We start from the raw sequence: 15,497 nt of genomic DNA, 5'->3' as shown, positions 1-15,497 counted from the left end.
AGATGGCTTCTATAGCTCCAGTGGTCTGTCTGCTGGGGGAGAGGAGACCGGCTGTGGTCACCAGGCAGGTAAAGAGTTACCAGGTCACATGTGACTCACTCCTGGTGTCTGGGAGCATTGCAGGTAGGTGAGAGATCTGTGGTCTCCAGGCAGGTAAAGGGTTACCAGGTCACATGTGACTCACACCTGGTGTCTGGGAGCATTGCAGGTAGGTGAGAGATCTGTGGTCACCAGGCAGGTAAAGGTAAAGGGTTACCTGGTCACTTGTGACTCACACCTGGTGTCTGGGAGCATTGCAGGTAGGTGAAAGATCTGTGATCCGCTGTCACCATGTGACCATCAGACCACACTACAATGGTGCCAGCAGCCGTGCGTCTCTAATCATTGGAGCTAAGTGCCGTATTGCTCTGTTATAATGGAGATGAGTTACATGGCAGTAATTGCTGCAGTCCCCCCTCCCCCGCCCTCTGGCTAATTACACAAAACAGACTACTTCTTTACTGCTGTGCCTGAGATTCGGGTGATTGTGGTTATCGCACACCAGGGTTATGTGAGCTTTGTATAATTACTCTTGTTTATTAAAAATAAAAATTATATGAAAAAAAGTGTACTTGCGTTGGCCGGGAATCGAACCCGGGTCAACTGCTTGGAAGGCAGCTATGCTCACCACTATACCACCAACGCTGTGTGTCAGTGCTGCCTATATTCTGAGCACTTATTCCTATAGATATGAATGGGAGCCAATCTGAAAACAGATGCAGCGGGAGGGAGTCACGACAGCTCTCAAGCCGCTACCCGACGCTGGATGTGCCGCTGGCGGGAACACATAGAAAGATTAGAGAGAGAGATGAGCCAGCAGCGTGCTTTCCTGTATGTTCTGAGAAGGAGGTAATAGCACCCTCCCGCGGCTGCTGCTTTTATACCCCCGCAGCGTTACCCCCCGCCTCACAGCCAGTGCCTTCCACTAGCCTGCAGGACTTGCCAGGTGCCAAAAAAGGGGGGTGTTCTACCTGTCCTGCGGCAACCGCCCCCCCCCCCCCCCCTGGGAGTTTGCACCATTGGCCCAGGGGCCGCCCGATACCCCTACCATTACTAGCACCTTCGCCCCTGTAAGAGAGGAGGCATTCCAGTGCTGTATTCTGCTCCTTACATTCAAGCCAGGCAGCTACCTTTACCAAGATGGCCACCTCAGCCTTTACTGTGCATGCATGACCTTGTGACCCTGCACATTCCTAATCTGTGTGTGAGACTGATGTACTGGCCGGACATGCAGCTCATATGTCATGTATCAGGGTCTTAGCATTACTTATACCACTATTCCACCCGGGTCTGACCCAAGATATGGAACACATTTCCAAACTGGATCACACCGGGACTGGCCCCTTCCACCATGGCTCCAACCCAGATTATTCCCGGGACGCAGCCATTTACACTGCACACAGGTCCAGTAGCCACCAGAGTGTCAGCTGCAGTGAGACCCCAGCTCTGCCCCCTGACATCACTCTCCCCACCCCGGATAGTGTCATGCAAGAGGCAGCCAGCAGCGTTGCCATCTTCTCCAGGGCTGTCTTTTCGTATGGGCTCAATGGGCTCTTGCCCAAGGGCCCCAGGAGTAAAAGGGCCCTCAGCTGATAGCTGAGGGTCCCCTCTTTCCAGGGGTACCAGATTTTTTTAAATCGTCCCTGGGGAACCGGAGATATCCGACTTCAAAGCAGTGGTCCCCATCCAAGCCTGTTAATTGTTCTTCCCAGCCAGATATCTCGGGTTCTGTCTAGCTTAGAGTATTTCTCTGTGGCTGTGGCTCTCCCCTTTCAGTGGATACTGGCAGCTTGTCTCTACTATGCCCAGAACCAGAGATATCAGCCTTCAAGCAGCTGGTCCCTGCTCCAGCTCCACACGCCTAATATGCAGTTTTATATATTTGTTGGTGGATTGCTCTGGCTCCTGAAGTCTGATCCCCAAGTCCCCAGTACCACCTGAAAGGTGGGAATCTCTAGTTTTTGTTTTTTATCCCACTAAAGCTAAGAAATCTATTTCTAGGAACTGGAGATATCTGCAGTAAAGCAAGCTGCCCTAACCCCCGGAAAATGATGAATATTAAGCCCACTATCTACCCCTCCCCTGTGTATTATACACCCCCTACCACGCTGGAAGTCATGTACCAGGGCCCCTTCATTCAGCACAATGTCCCCTTCTACAGTTTAGTGTTCTCCTTCCCGCCCCACTTGTGCAGTAAAGGAGTAATTAGCAGAAATTACTGCTCCAGGTCCTACATGCTGAGCAGAAGATAGAACACCCCCTACCGCCCGCGGAACATCAAAGCTGCCGCTGATAGCACCCCCCACCCCTACCGCTGATGGGTGGGTAGAGGGGCCCCAGTGCATTGCTGTGCCCAGGGGCCTACACTGCTGTTAAGAAGGCTCTGATCTTCTCCATGCTGTAAACGGGAGCTGGGTTGGATGACCCGTCTTACACTGCCCCTTATTTTACCAGGTGCTTCCCAGGACCAACCTTGCAAGATATACGGGTTGGATTACTGGGTCACTGGACCCAGATTACCCCTTTTCTACTGTGCCACAACCTAGGTTGTCATGGCAATAACCCAGGAATTAGAGGCAGTGGAAAAGGGGTATTATTACCATACCCAGTACTCTCATATCTCTGTGTCTCCAGTCTAATCACTGCTCTGTTCTGACTCCGCGCTGTACAGTATCCTCTGTGCACCTGTGATTCCCAGACTGCAGCTACTAATTGCACAAGTGTTACTAGTTACTGGTTAATACACTCCTATGTCTACTGCAGTGATCGGGTTATTCTGACCTGCTATTAACCCTGAACCTCCTGCTGTAGACTATGGTCTCTGACATGTTTATTAAACACCCAGCATTCTTGCTGTGGCCATCTTGAACTTTATCTTATGATTTATTCAGCAAGTGGATATCTCAGGCGATAGCAGGTAAAAATACATATCTGCCATCTGCTGCGCCTCCTGCTAGACATTCCTATCCTGGGCCCTCCCTGCAGTCCTTTCATGTAGTCAGATTCCGAGGCAAAGCCAGAGGTGCCTCCAATGCTGCTAGAGGAACTCACGGTAAGTCCCGTAAACCAGCGGCTGCTGGAACTTCGGACCAGGCCTCCGGATCCTCTTCCACGAAGCCCTCCGCATGATGGTTGGCCCCAGCAGCAAGGCGACTTTCAGGTAGATGATTTCCTTCAACACTTCTCCCACATAAAGCAACAGCAGACCTTCTTTGGGTGAGGGTTCTCATATCCCAAGGATACCGGCTGGAATTTCAGGAACTACCTCCTCTCAGATTCTTTAAGTCAGGCTTACCAGCTTCACCTGTTGCAAGAGTTACCTTGCAAGAGGCCATTCTAAAACTACTTTCAACGGGAGTTATTGTCCCAGTACCTCCTCTGTTACACACAAAGGGATTTTGCTCAAGTCTATTTGTAGTTCTGAAGCCGGACTGCTCTGTTCGGCCGATCCTGAACCTCAAATCCCTGTACCCTTATCTTCGGGTGTTTAAATTCAAGATGGAATCAATAAGAGTGCTGATATCAGTTCTGGAGGAGGGGGAGTTTCTAGTATCCATGGAAATCAAGGATGCATACCTGCATATCCAAATCTGGCCCACTCATCAAGTGTTCCTCCGGTTCGCTGTACTGGACCAAGATTTACAGTTTCAGGCCTTACCCTTATGTCTCTCCACGGCTCCAAGGGTATTCACGAAAGTCATGGCAGAGATGATGCTGCAATTACGAGTGATGGGTGTCAACATAGTCCTGTACTTGGATGATCTCCTGATGAAGGCAGTGTCCAGGGAACAGCTGCTGCACATCATCGATTTGACCACTTGTCTGCTTACGGATCACGGATGGATCCTAAATTTCCAGAAATCACACCTGGAATCATCTCAGATAATTCAGTTCCTGGAGATGATCCTGGATACGGTGTCTTAGAAGGTGTACCTTCCAATGGACAAGGCCTGGACTATTCAGTCTATGGTCCGCTCGGTGCTAAAACCACACAAGATCTCATTTCATCTTTGCGTTCGCATGCTGGGCAAGATGGTAGCCTCCTATGAGGCAATTCAGTATGGCAGGTTCCATGCACGGCTGTTCCAACTGGATCTGTTGGACAAGTTGTCAGGTTCTCACCTGTACATGCACCACAGTATAACTCTGCCACCGAAAGCAAGGATCGCCCTGTTGTGGTGGCTACAATTCTCCCATCTAGCGGAGGGCCCGAGTTTCAATACCCAGTCTTGGACTCTGCTAACAACGTATGCCAGCCTCTGGGGTTGGGGTGCTGTGACCCAATGGCCCAGTTCCAGGGGAAGTGGTCATCGGTAATCTGCACTTCCCATCAACATCCTGGAACTCAGGGAAATTTACAACGCTCTCCTGCAGGCCTCGTACCTCCTTCGGAATCAGGCCATCCAGGTGCAGTCGGACAATGCTACAGCAGTGGCGTACATCAACAGACAAGGAAGAACAAGAAGCAGGGCCGCAATGCGAGAGGTGTCAAGGACACTCCTCTGGGCGGAAGCTAATGCCTGGGCCATCTCAGCCATATTCATTCCGGATGTGGAAATACTGGAAAGCAGACTTCCTAAGCAGGCACGATCTCCATCCGGGGAAATGGGGCCTTCACCCTCAAGTATTTCAACAACTGATTCACTGGTGGAGTTGTCCACAAATAGACCTGATGGCGTCTCGTCTCAACTCAGTGCTGAGTCGTTACTGTTCCAGAACGAGGGACTCACAGGCGATCGCGGTGGATGCTCTGATGACACAGTGGACTTACCAGTTCATGTACCTGTTTCCTCCAATTCCTCTCATTCCAAGAGTTTTAAAAAGACTAAAAAAGGAAATAGTTCAGGCAATTCTAATTTCCCCAGATTGGCCTCGACGGGCCTGGTATGCAGACCTCCTGACCTTGTCTCTGGAGGAACCCTGGCCTCTGCCGCCACTCGAGGAACTTCTTCAACAAGGACCGTTTGTCTATTCAGACTTACAGTGGCTACGTTTGACGGCTTAATTTTTTGGTATGGATGAGTATATAGATTGGTGCTATTAACCATAAATGTTTGTTAATAACCTCAAGGATCAAAAGATAAGTACATTTTTGGTACCATAATTTTATTTAGTTTAAAAAATATAAAGTGCATGTGCAAACACTTATTTCATATATAAAACAACAAAACTTCAAAAATATCACCATAAAGTGTCAGTGCAGGATTTTGATGTTTCAAGTATCTCACCAGAATTGAGGGGTGCGGTGGGCTAAACTTATTCTCAAAGCAAAAGAGGTCCCGGGCTAAGGAGCACGGCACCACCGCAGATAGCATATACAATCCCCAAGGCAAGTCTCTCCTGTCAGTGTCACCGATCCACTTCTGGAAGACACTGCAAGTCCGTGCGAAGCGTTTCGGTCCCATAGGACCTTTTTCAAGAACGGATACTGGACTGTGTGACTCGACGGGTTTTTATACCCCTAATCCGGATGTATGCTGATGTTCCTCTTCCTGTGGTTTGTCCTTTTTTTACTTATAATAAATGTGTCCACTGTAGATTTTTTTTATTGTATTTTTTTTTTGTTGCATTTATTTAAATGTTTTTATTGTATGTAACAATTTTTTCCTTTTCTATATCTTTTTTATGTACTAACTACGATGATAGTGTCTGGTGAGATACTTGAAACATCAAAATCCTGCACTGACACTTTATGGTGATATTTATTGAAGTTTTGTTGTTTTATATATGAAATAAGTGTTTGCACATGCACTTTATATTTTTAAAACTAAATAAAATGATGGTACCAAAAATGTACTTATCTTTTAATCCTTGAGGTTATTAACAAACATTTATGGTTAATAGCGCCAATCTATATACTCATCCATATTAAAAATTTGTTGTTGAAGGACATTGGTGTTTTTTTCCTTATAGACTAGAGTTTAGGAGGCTGCTTTTAATTATTCAACCAGTGCAACCCAAAGTACAACCATGAAATGTAACGTTTGACGGCTTGGAAGTTGAGAGGGAGATTTTAACTAAAAAGGGTCTCCCATCCAAGGTTATTTCAACTATGGTCCAGGCCCGTAAGGTGGTCACATCCAAACATTACCACCGTATTTGGAAGAAATATGTTTCTTGGTGCGGGGGTAGAAAATATTCCCTTGTGGAATTTCGACTGGGACGTTTTCTACTTTTCCTGCAAGCAGGAGTTGACAAGGGCCTGCGAGTAAGCTCCATCAAAGTTCAGATTTCGGCTCTATCTTCTTCCAGAAACAACTAGCGGTACTACCAGAAGTACAGACTTTCTTAAAGGGTGTTCTTCGCATTCAGCTACCATTTGTCGCTCCAACGGCTGTGTGGGATATCAATGTGGTCTTGACCTTTCTCCAGTCGTACTGGTTTGAACCCATGCATAGGGTAGGCTTGAAATATCTGACGTGGAAGACTGTCATGTTGCTGGAATTGGGGGCCTTATCCTATAAGAGCCCATACTTGATATTTCATGAGGATAGGGCAGAGCTCTAGATTCGCCCACAGTTTTTGCCAAAAGCGGTGTCGGCATTTCACGTAAAACAACCTATTGTGGTACCAGTGTAATCCAACACGTCCGTTGCTCCAAAGTCCTGGATGTTGTGAGGGCTTTGAAGATTTACGTAAAAAGGACTGCTCGTCACAGGAAGTCTGACTCGCTTTTTGCCCTTTATGATGCTGCCAATTTTGGTCACCCTGCTTCCAGGCAGTTCATTGCTCGTTGGCTCAGATTGACTATTCAACAAGCCTATACTTCATTCAGCAGCTCTGCTGCTGTCAAGTTCTATTCAGGCCCACTCCACAAGGTCGGTGGGTTCTTCCCGGCTGTCCGGGGTGTCTCGGCCTTACAGTTGTGCCGTGCAGCTACTTGGTCTAATTCGAACAAGTTCATAAAGTTCCACAGGTTCAACACCTTGGCCAAAGATGACGTTCAGTTTGGTCAGGTGGTTTTGCAGGGGTCTCGGCACTCTCCCACCTGTTCTGGCAGCTTTGGGACTTCCCCATGGTACTAGTGTCACCCGAGTGTCCACTAGGACATTAGAGAAAATAGGAATTTAATACCTACCAGTAATTCCTTTTCTTGTAGTCCTCAGTGCTTCATTTTCCTGCTTGCCTGGTTGTAAGTGTTCTTGGTTGGGTTTGCTGTTGCTTTCCCTGTTCCATGTTTGGTTAGCGTTGCTATCCTTCTTGTAGTTAGTGTTGCTTTCCTCTGTTCTGATTAGCTCTGCTATCTTTTGTTATCGTTGTGTGTTGGTTCATTGCCTCACCGCTATTTTGTGTTATATCCTTCTATCAAAGTATGTCCGTCTCCTTGGGCACAGTTTTCCTAGATAGGGTCTGCAGGAGGGGCATAGAGGGAAAGAGCCAGCACACACTAATGCTTCTTAAAGTGCCAGGCTCCAGTGGACCCGATCTATACCCCATGGTAACTACATTTCCCAGTATCTACAACAGACTATGAGAAAATGAATAACCGGTAGGTATTAAATTCCTATTTTTCCATCTTTCCAAAAAATTTAAATTGAATTTTCATTGAATCTGCACCTGGAAGTCCCAGACACCAGACCAGGGTTCCAGTGCTATATGTCGGTGTGTCTCAGTGATGTGGTCTCTTCTTACTGCTGCCGTCCTCTTTGTCCTAACAGTCAGCCTACCCCTCCATCTCATCTAGAAGTCTTGCAGCAGTAGAGTCTGGACAGCGCTTTGCATCACACATCCATGTATCCGGGCTGCAGCCTAGCCATCCAGGAGCGGGTTGGATTTATTCATTTTTCCAAAAGTTACTTGTGAGATCATTTAAGGGAAAAGGGATTGTCGGCTAAAATTTTGTCTAGAGCGCCGTGACGCCTTGTACCAGCCCTGGGTCTACAAAGAGTGAATCATTTGATATAATAGTGGTGGTGTATGCCAAGTCATTCCGGGGCCGAAAGGTTTTGTATCCTTGAAAAACAGATGATAACACATGCTCAAGAGCAGAAGTGACTCATTCTGAGTAATCTAAAAGAAACTATTTTTAATTTATTTTTTATATATCACCATCCTGACCAGCGATGATAGTGTTTTTGTCTTCTTACATGTTCCAACATTTTTAACTATTTCAAACCATTAGATATTAATAAACAGGATGAGATGTGTATGGTTATTTCCATGCAACCAGTCAGTGCCCCCAGCCCTTCGATAGCTCAGCTGGTAGAGCGGAGGACTGTAGTGGGAATGACGCAGAGATCCTTAGGTCGCTGGTTCAATTCCGGCTCGAAGGAGTTGCTTTTGTTTGACTATTTGCTGAGATGTTAATTTCTGCGATATTAATGACCCACAAATACAGATGATCCACCTTGTTTTCTCTAACGTCCTAGTGGATGCTGGGGACTCCGTAAGGACCATGGGGAATAGACGGGCTCCGCAGGAGACAGGGCACTTTAAGAAAGAATTTGGATACTGGTGTGCTCTGGCTCCTCCCTCTATGTCCCTCCTCCAGACCTCAGTTTGAATCTGTGCCCGGACGAGCTGGGTGCTACTTAGTGAGCTCTCCTGAGCTTGCTATAAAAGAAAGTATTTTGTTAGGTTTTTTTATTTTCAGAGAGATCTGCTGGCAACAGACTCTCTGCTACGTGGGACTGAGGGGAGAGAAGCAGCCCTACTCACTGAAGATAGGTCCTGCTTCTTAGGCTACTGGACACCATTAGCTCCAGAGGGATCGTACACAGGATCTCACCCTTTGTCGTCCGATCCCGGAGCCGCGCCGCCGTCCCCCTCGCAGAGCCGGAAGACAGAAGCCGGTGAAAGAAGCAAGAAGACTTTGAAATCGGCGGCAGAAGACTCCAGTCTTCATACTGAGGTAGCGCACAGCACTGCAGCTGTGCGCCATTGCTCCCACACTACACCCACATACTCCGGTCACTGTAGGGTACAGGGCGCAGAGGGGGGCGCCCTGGGCAGCAATTAGAGACCTCTTGGCAAAAGTGGGCATATATACAGTTGGGCACTGTATATATGCATGGGCCCCCACCATATTTTTACACAGAAACGCGGGACAGAAGCCCGCCGCTGAGGGGGCGGGGCTTCTTCCTCAGCACTCACCAGCGCCATTTTCTCTCCACAGCTCCACTGAGAGGAAGCTCCCCAGGCTCTCCCCTGCAGAAACACGGTAGAAGAGGGTAAAAAGAGAGGGGGGGCACATAAATTAGGCGTAAAAACAGTATATACAGCAGCTACTGGGTTAACAGTAACACTAAGTTAATGTGTGATTCCTGGGACATATAGCGCTGGGGTGTGTGCTGGCATACTCTCTCTCTGTCTCTCCAAAAGGCCTTGTGGGGGAACTGTCTTCAAAAAGAGCATCCCCTGTGTGTGTGGTGTGTCGGTACGCTTGTGTCGGCATGTTTGACGAGGAAGGCTTTGTGGAAGCAGAGCGGGAACAAATGAATGTGGGGTCGCCGCCGACGGCGCCGACACCCGATTGGATGGATATGTGGAAGGTTTTAAATGATAATGTTACTTCCTTGCATAAAAGGTTGGATAAAGCTGAAGCCTTAGGACAGCCGGGGTCTCAGCCCATGCCTGGTCCTATGTCGCAGAGGCCGTCAGGGTCTCAGAAGCGCCCACTATCCCAAATTGTTGACACATATATCGACACGGATTCTGACTCCAGTGTCGATTGCGATGATGCAAAGTTATAGCCTAAATTGGCTAAAGCCATCCGTTATATGATTATAGCAATGAAGGATGTGTTGCACATCACAGAGGAAACCCCAGTCCCTGACAAGAGGGTTTATATGTATGGGGAAAAAAGGCAAGAGGTGACCTTTCCCCCTTCACATGAGCTAAATGAGTTATGTGAAAAGGCTTGGGAATCTCCAGATAAAAAACTAGGGATGTGCACTTGAAATTTTTCGGGTTTTGTGTTTTGGTTTTGGGTTCGGTTCCGCGGCCGTGTTTTGGGTTCGACCGCGTTTTGGCAAAACCTCACCGAATTTTTTTTGTCGGATTCGGGTGTGTTTTGGATTCGGGTGTTTTTTTCAAAAAACCCTAAAAAACAGCTTAAATCATAGAATTTGGGGGTCATTTTGATCCCAAAGTATTATTAACCTCAAAAACCATAATTTCCACTCATTTTCAGTCTATTCTGAATACCTCACACCTCACAATATTATTTTTAGTCCTAAAATTTGCACCGAGGTCGCTGGATGACTAAGCTAAGCGACCCTAGTGGCCGACACAAACACCTGGCCCATCTAGGAGTGGCACTGCAGTGTCACGCAGGATGGCCCTTCCAAAAAACACTCCCCAAACAGCACATGACGCAAAGAAAAAAAGAGGCGCAATGAGGTAGCTGTGTGAGTAAGCTAAGCGACCCTAGTGGCCGACACAAACACCTGGCCCATCTAGGAGTGGCACTGCAGTGTCACGCAGGATGGCCCTTCCAAAAAACACTCCCCAAACAGCACATGACGCAAAGAAGAAAAAAAGAGGCGCAATGAGGTAGGTGTGTGAGTAAGCTAAGCGACCCTAGTGGCCGACACAAACACCTGGCCCATCTAGGAGTGGCACTGCAGTGTCACGCAGGATGGCCCTTCCAAAAAACACTCCCCAAACAGCACATAACGCAAAGAAGAAAAAAAGAGGCGCAATGAGGTAGCTGTGTGAGTAAGATAAGCGACCCTAGTGGCCGACACAAACACCTGGCCCATCTAGGAGTGGCACTGCAGTGTCACGCAGGATGGCCCTTCCAAAAAACACTCCCCAAACAGCACATGATGCAAAGAAGAAAAAAAGAGGCGCAATGAGGTAGCTGTGTGAGTAAGATAAGCGACCCTAGTGGCCGACACAAACACCTGGCCCATCTAGGAGTGGCACTGCAGTGTCACGCAGGATGGCCCTTCCAAAAAACACTCCCCAAACAGCACATGACGCAAAGAAGAAAAAAAGAGGCGCAATGAGGTAGCTGTGTGAGTAAGCTAAGCGACCCTAGTGGCCGACACAAACACCTGGCCCATCTAGGAGTGGCACTGCAGTGTCACGCAGGATGGCCCTTCCAAAAAACACTCCCCAAACAGCACATGACGCAAAGAAGAAAAAAAGAGGCACAATGAGGTAGCTGTGTGAGTAAGCTAAGCGACCCTAGTGGCCGACACAAACACCTGGCCCATCTAGGAGTGGCACTGCAGTGTCACGCAGGATGGCCCTTCCAAAAAACACTCCCCAAACAGCACATGACGCAAAGAAGAAAAAAAGAGGCGCAATGAGGTAGCTGTGTGAGTAAGATAAGCGACCCTAGTGGCCGACACAAACACCTGGCCCATTTAGGAGTGGCACTGCAGTGTCACGCAGGATGGCCCTTCCAAAAAACACTCCCCAAACAGCACATGACGCAAAGAAGAAAAAAAGAGGCGCAATGAGGTAGCTGTGTGAGTAAGATAAGCGACCCAAGTGGCCGACACAAACACCTGGCCCATCTAGGAGTGGCACTGCAGTGTCACGCAGGATGGCCCTTCCAAAAAACACTCCCCAAACAGCACATGACGCAAAGAAAAATGAAAGAAAAAAGAGGTGCAAGATGGAATTGTCCTTGGGTCCTCCCACCCACCCTTATGTTGTATAAACAGGACATGCACACTTTAACCAACCCATCATTTCAGTGACAGGGTCTGCCACACGACTGTGACTGAAATGACGGGTTGGTTTGGACCCCCACCGAAAAAGAAGCAATTAATCTCTCCTTGCACAAACTGGCTCTACAGAGGCAAGATGTCCACCTCATCATCATCCTCCGATATATCACTGTGTACATCCCGCTCCTCACAGATTATCAATTCGTCCCCACTGGAATCCACCATCTCAGCTCCCTGTGTACTTTGTGGAGGCAATTGCTGCTGGACAATGTCTCCACGGAGGAATTGATTATAATTCATTTTAATGAACATCATCTTCTCCGCATTTTCTGGAAGTAACCTCGTACGCAGATTGCTGACAAGGTGAGCGGCGGCACTAAACACTCTTTCGGAGTACACACTTGTGGGAGGGCAACTTAGGTAGAATAAAGCCAGTTTGTGCAAGGGCCTCCAAATTGCCTCTTTTTCCTGCCAGTATAAGTACGGACTGTCTGACGTGCCTACTTGGATGCGGTCACTCATATAATCCTCCACCATTCTTTCAATGGTGAGAGAATCATATGCAGTGACAGTAGACGACATGTCCGTAATCGTTGTCAGGTCCTTCAGTCCGGACCAGATGTCAGCATCAGCAGTCGCTCCAGACTGCCCTGCATCACCGCCAGCGGGTGGGCTTGGAACTCTGAGCCTTTTCCTCGCACCCCCAGTTGCGGGAGAATGTGAAGGAGGAGATGTTGACAGGTCGCGTTCCGCTTGACTTGACAATTTTGTCACCAGCATGTCTTTGAACCCCAGCAGACTTGTGTCTGCCGGAAAGAGAGATCCAAGGTAGGTTTTAAATCTAGGATCGAGCACGGTGGCCAAAATGTAGTGCTCTGATTTCAACAGATTGACCACCCGTGAATCCTTGTTAAGCGAATTAAGGGCTCCATCCACAAGTCCCACATGCCTAGCGGAATCGCTCCCTTTTAGCTCCTCCTTCAATGCCTCCAGCTTCTTCTGCAAAAGCCTGATGAGGGGAATGACTTGACTCAGGCTGGCAGTGTCTGAACTGACTTCACGTGTGGCAAGTTCAAAAGGTTGCAGAACCTTGCACAACGTTGAAATCATTCTCCACTGCGCTTGAGACAGGTACATTCCACCTCCTATATCGTGCTCAATTGTATAGGCTTGAATGGCCTTTTGCTGCTCCTCCAACCTCTGAAGCATATAGAGGGTTGAATTCCACCTCGTTACCACTTCTTGCTTCAGATGATGGCAGGGCAGGTTCAGGCGTTTTTGGTGGTGCTCCAGTCTTCTGTACGTGGTGCCTGTACGCCGAAAGTGTCCCGCAATTCTTCTGGCCACCGACAGCATCTTTTGCACGCCCCTGTCGTTTTTAAAAAAATTCTGCACCACCAAATTCAAGGTATGTGCAAAATATGGGACGTGCTGGAATTTGCCCATATTTAATGCACACACAATATTGCTGGCGTTGTCCGATGCCACAAATCCACAGGAGAGTCCAATTGGGGTAAGCCATTCCGCGATGATCTTCCTCAGTTGCCGTAAGAGGTTTTCAGCTGTGTGCGTATTCTGGAAACCGGTGATACAAAGCGTAGCCTGCCTAGGAAAGAGTTGGCGTTTGCGAGATGCTGCTACTGGTGCCGCCGCTGCTGTTCTTGCGGCGGGAGTCCATACATCTACCCAGTGGGCTGTCACAGTCATATAGTCCTGACCCTGCCCTGCTCCACTTGTCCACATGTCCGTGGTTAAGTGGACATTGGGTACAACTGCATTTTTTAGGACACTGGTGAGTCTTTTTCTGACGTCCGTGTACATTCTCGGTATCGCCTGCCTAGAGAAGTGGAACCTAGATGGTATTTGGTAACGGGGGCACACTACCTCAAGAAATTGTCTAGTTCTCTGTGAACTAACGGCGGATACCGGACGCACGTCTAACACCAACATAGTTGTCAAGGCCTCAGTTATCCGCTTTGCAACAGGATGACTGCTGTGATATTTCATCTTCCTCGCAAAGGACTGTTGGACAGTCAATTGCTTGGTGGAAGTAGTAAAAGTGGGCTTACGACTTCCCCTCTGGGATGACCATCGACTCCCAGCAGCAACAACAGCAGCGCCAGCAGCAGTAGGCGTTACACGCAAGGATGCATCGGAGGAATCCCAGGCAGGAGAGGACTCGTCAAAATTGCCAGTGACATGGCCTGCAGGACTATTGGCATTCCTGGGGAAGGAGGAAATTGACACTGAGGGAGTTGGTGGGGTGGTTTGCGTGAGCTTGGTTACAAGAGGAAGGGATTTACTGGTCAGTGGACTGCTTCCGCTGTCGCCCAAAGTTTTTGAACTTGTCACTGACTTATGATGAATGCGCTGCAGGTGACGTATAAGGGAGGATGTTCCGAGGTGGTTAACGTCCTTACCCCTACTTATTACAGCTTGACAAAGGCAACACACGGCTTGACAAATGTTGTCCGCATTTCTGGTGAAATACTTCCACACCGAAGAGCTGATTTTTTTGGTATTTTCACCAGGCATGTCAACGGCCCTATTCCTCCCACGGACAACAGGTGTCTCCCCGGGTGCCTGACTTAAACAAACCACCTCACCATCAGAATCTTACTTGTCAATTTCCTCCCCAGCGCCAGCAACACCCATATCCTCCTCATCCTGGTGTACTTCAACACTGACATCTTCAATCTGACTATCAGGAACTGGACTGCGGGTGCTCCTTCCAGCACTTGCAGGGGGCGTGCAAATGGTGGAAGGCGCATGCTCTTCACGTCCAGTGTTGGGAAGGTCAGGCATCGCAACCGACACAATTGGACTCTCCTTGTGGATTTGGGATTTCGAAGAACGCACAGTTCTTTGCGGTGCTTTTGCCAGCTTGAGTCTTTTCAGTTTTCTAGCGAGAGGCTGAGTGCTTCCATCCTCATGTGAAGCTGAACCACTAGCCATGAACATAGGCCAGGGCCTCAGCCGTTCCTTGCCACTCCGTGTGGTAAATGGCATATTGGCAAGTTTACGCTTCTCCTCCGACAATTTTATTTTAGATTTTGGAGTCCTTTTTTTACTGATATTTGGTGTTTTGGATTTGACATGCTCTGTACTATGACATTGGGCATCGGCCTTGGCAGACGACGTTGCTGGCATTTCATCGTCTCGGCCATGACTAGTGGCAGCAGCTTCAGCACGAGGTGGAAGTGGATCTTGATCTTTCCCTAATTTTGGAACCTCAACATTTTTGTTCTCCATATTTTAATAGGCACAACTAAAAGACACAGAGGTAGCTACAGCCGTGGACTACCGTACTGTGTCTGCTGCTAATATAGACTGGATGATAATGAGATGAAATCAATATATATTATATCACACTAGTACTGCAGCCGGACAGGTAGATATATTTATTATGTAATGACTGATGACAGACCTGCTGGACACTGTCAGCTCAGCAGCACCGCAGACTGCTACAGTAAGCTACTATAGTAGTATGTATAAAGAAGAAAAAAAAAAAACCACGGGTAGGTGGTATACAATTATGGATGGACGAGCGACTGCCGACACAGAGGTAGCTACAGCCGTGGACTACCGTACTGTGTCTGCTGCTAATATAGACTGGATGATAATGAGATGAAATCAATATATATATATATATATAATATCACTAGTACTGCAGCCGGACAGGTAGATATATTTATTATGTAATGACTGATGACGGACCTGCTGGACACTGTCAGCTCAGCAGCACCGCAGACTGCTACAGTAAGCTACTATAGTAGTATGTATAAAGAAGAAAGAAAAAAAAAAAACCACGGGTAGGTGGTATACAATTATGGA

The 15,497-nt window shown here is 47.9% G+C and overlaps 2 non-coding genes across 2 annotated transcripts; one reads left to right on the top strand and one right to left on the bottom strand.

Moving 5' to 3' along the window:
* Positions 1–612: 612 nt before the first annotated feature.
* TRNAG-UCC (transfer RNA glycine (anticodon UCC)) lies at positions 613–684 on the bottom strand. The gene has a single exon. It is a non-coding gene; the product is annotated as a tRNA-Gly (tRNA).
* A 7,539-nt stretch (positions 685–8,223) lies between these two features.
* Positions 8,224–8,312, top strand: TRNAY-GUA (transfer RNA tyrosine (anticodon GUA)). The gene is given in 2 exon segments: positions 8,224–8,260; positions 8,277–8,312. It is a non-coding gene; the product is annotated as a tRNA-Tyr (tRNA).
* The last annotated feature ends 7,185 nt before the right edge of the window (positions 8,313–15,497 follow it).

Source organism: Pseudophryne corroboree, chromosome 4 (assembly GCF_028390025.1).
Source record: "Pseudophryne corroboree isolate aPseCor3 chromosome 4, aPseCor3.hap2, whole genome shotgun sequence".
NCBI lineage: Eukaryota > Metazoa > Chordata > Amphibia > Anura > Myobatrachidae > Pseudophryne > Pseudophryne corroboree.
The sequence above is the reverse complement of the archived record's forward strand: the minus strand, read 5'-3'. Positions and strand labels throughout refer to the sequence as shown.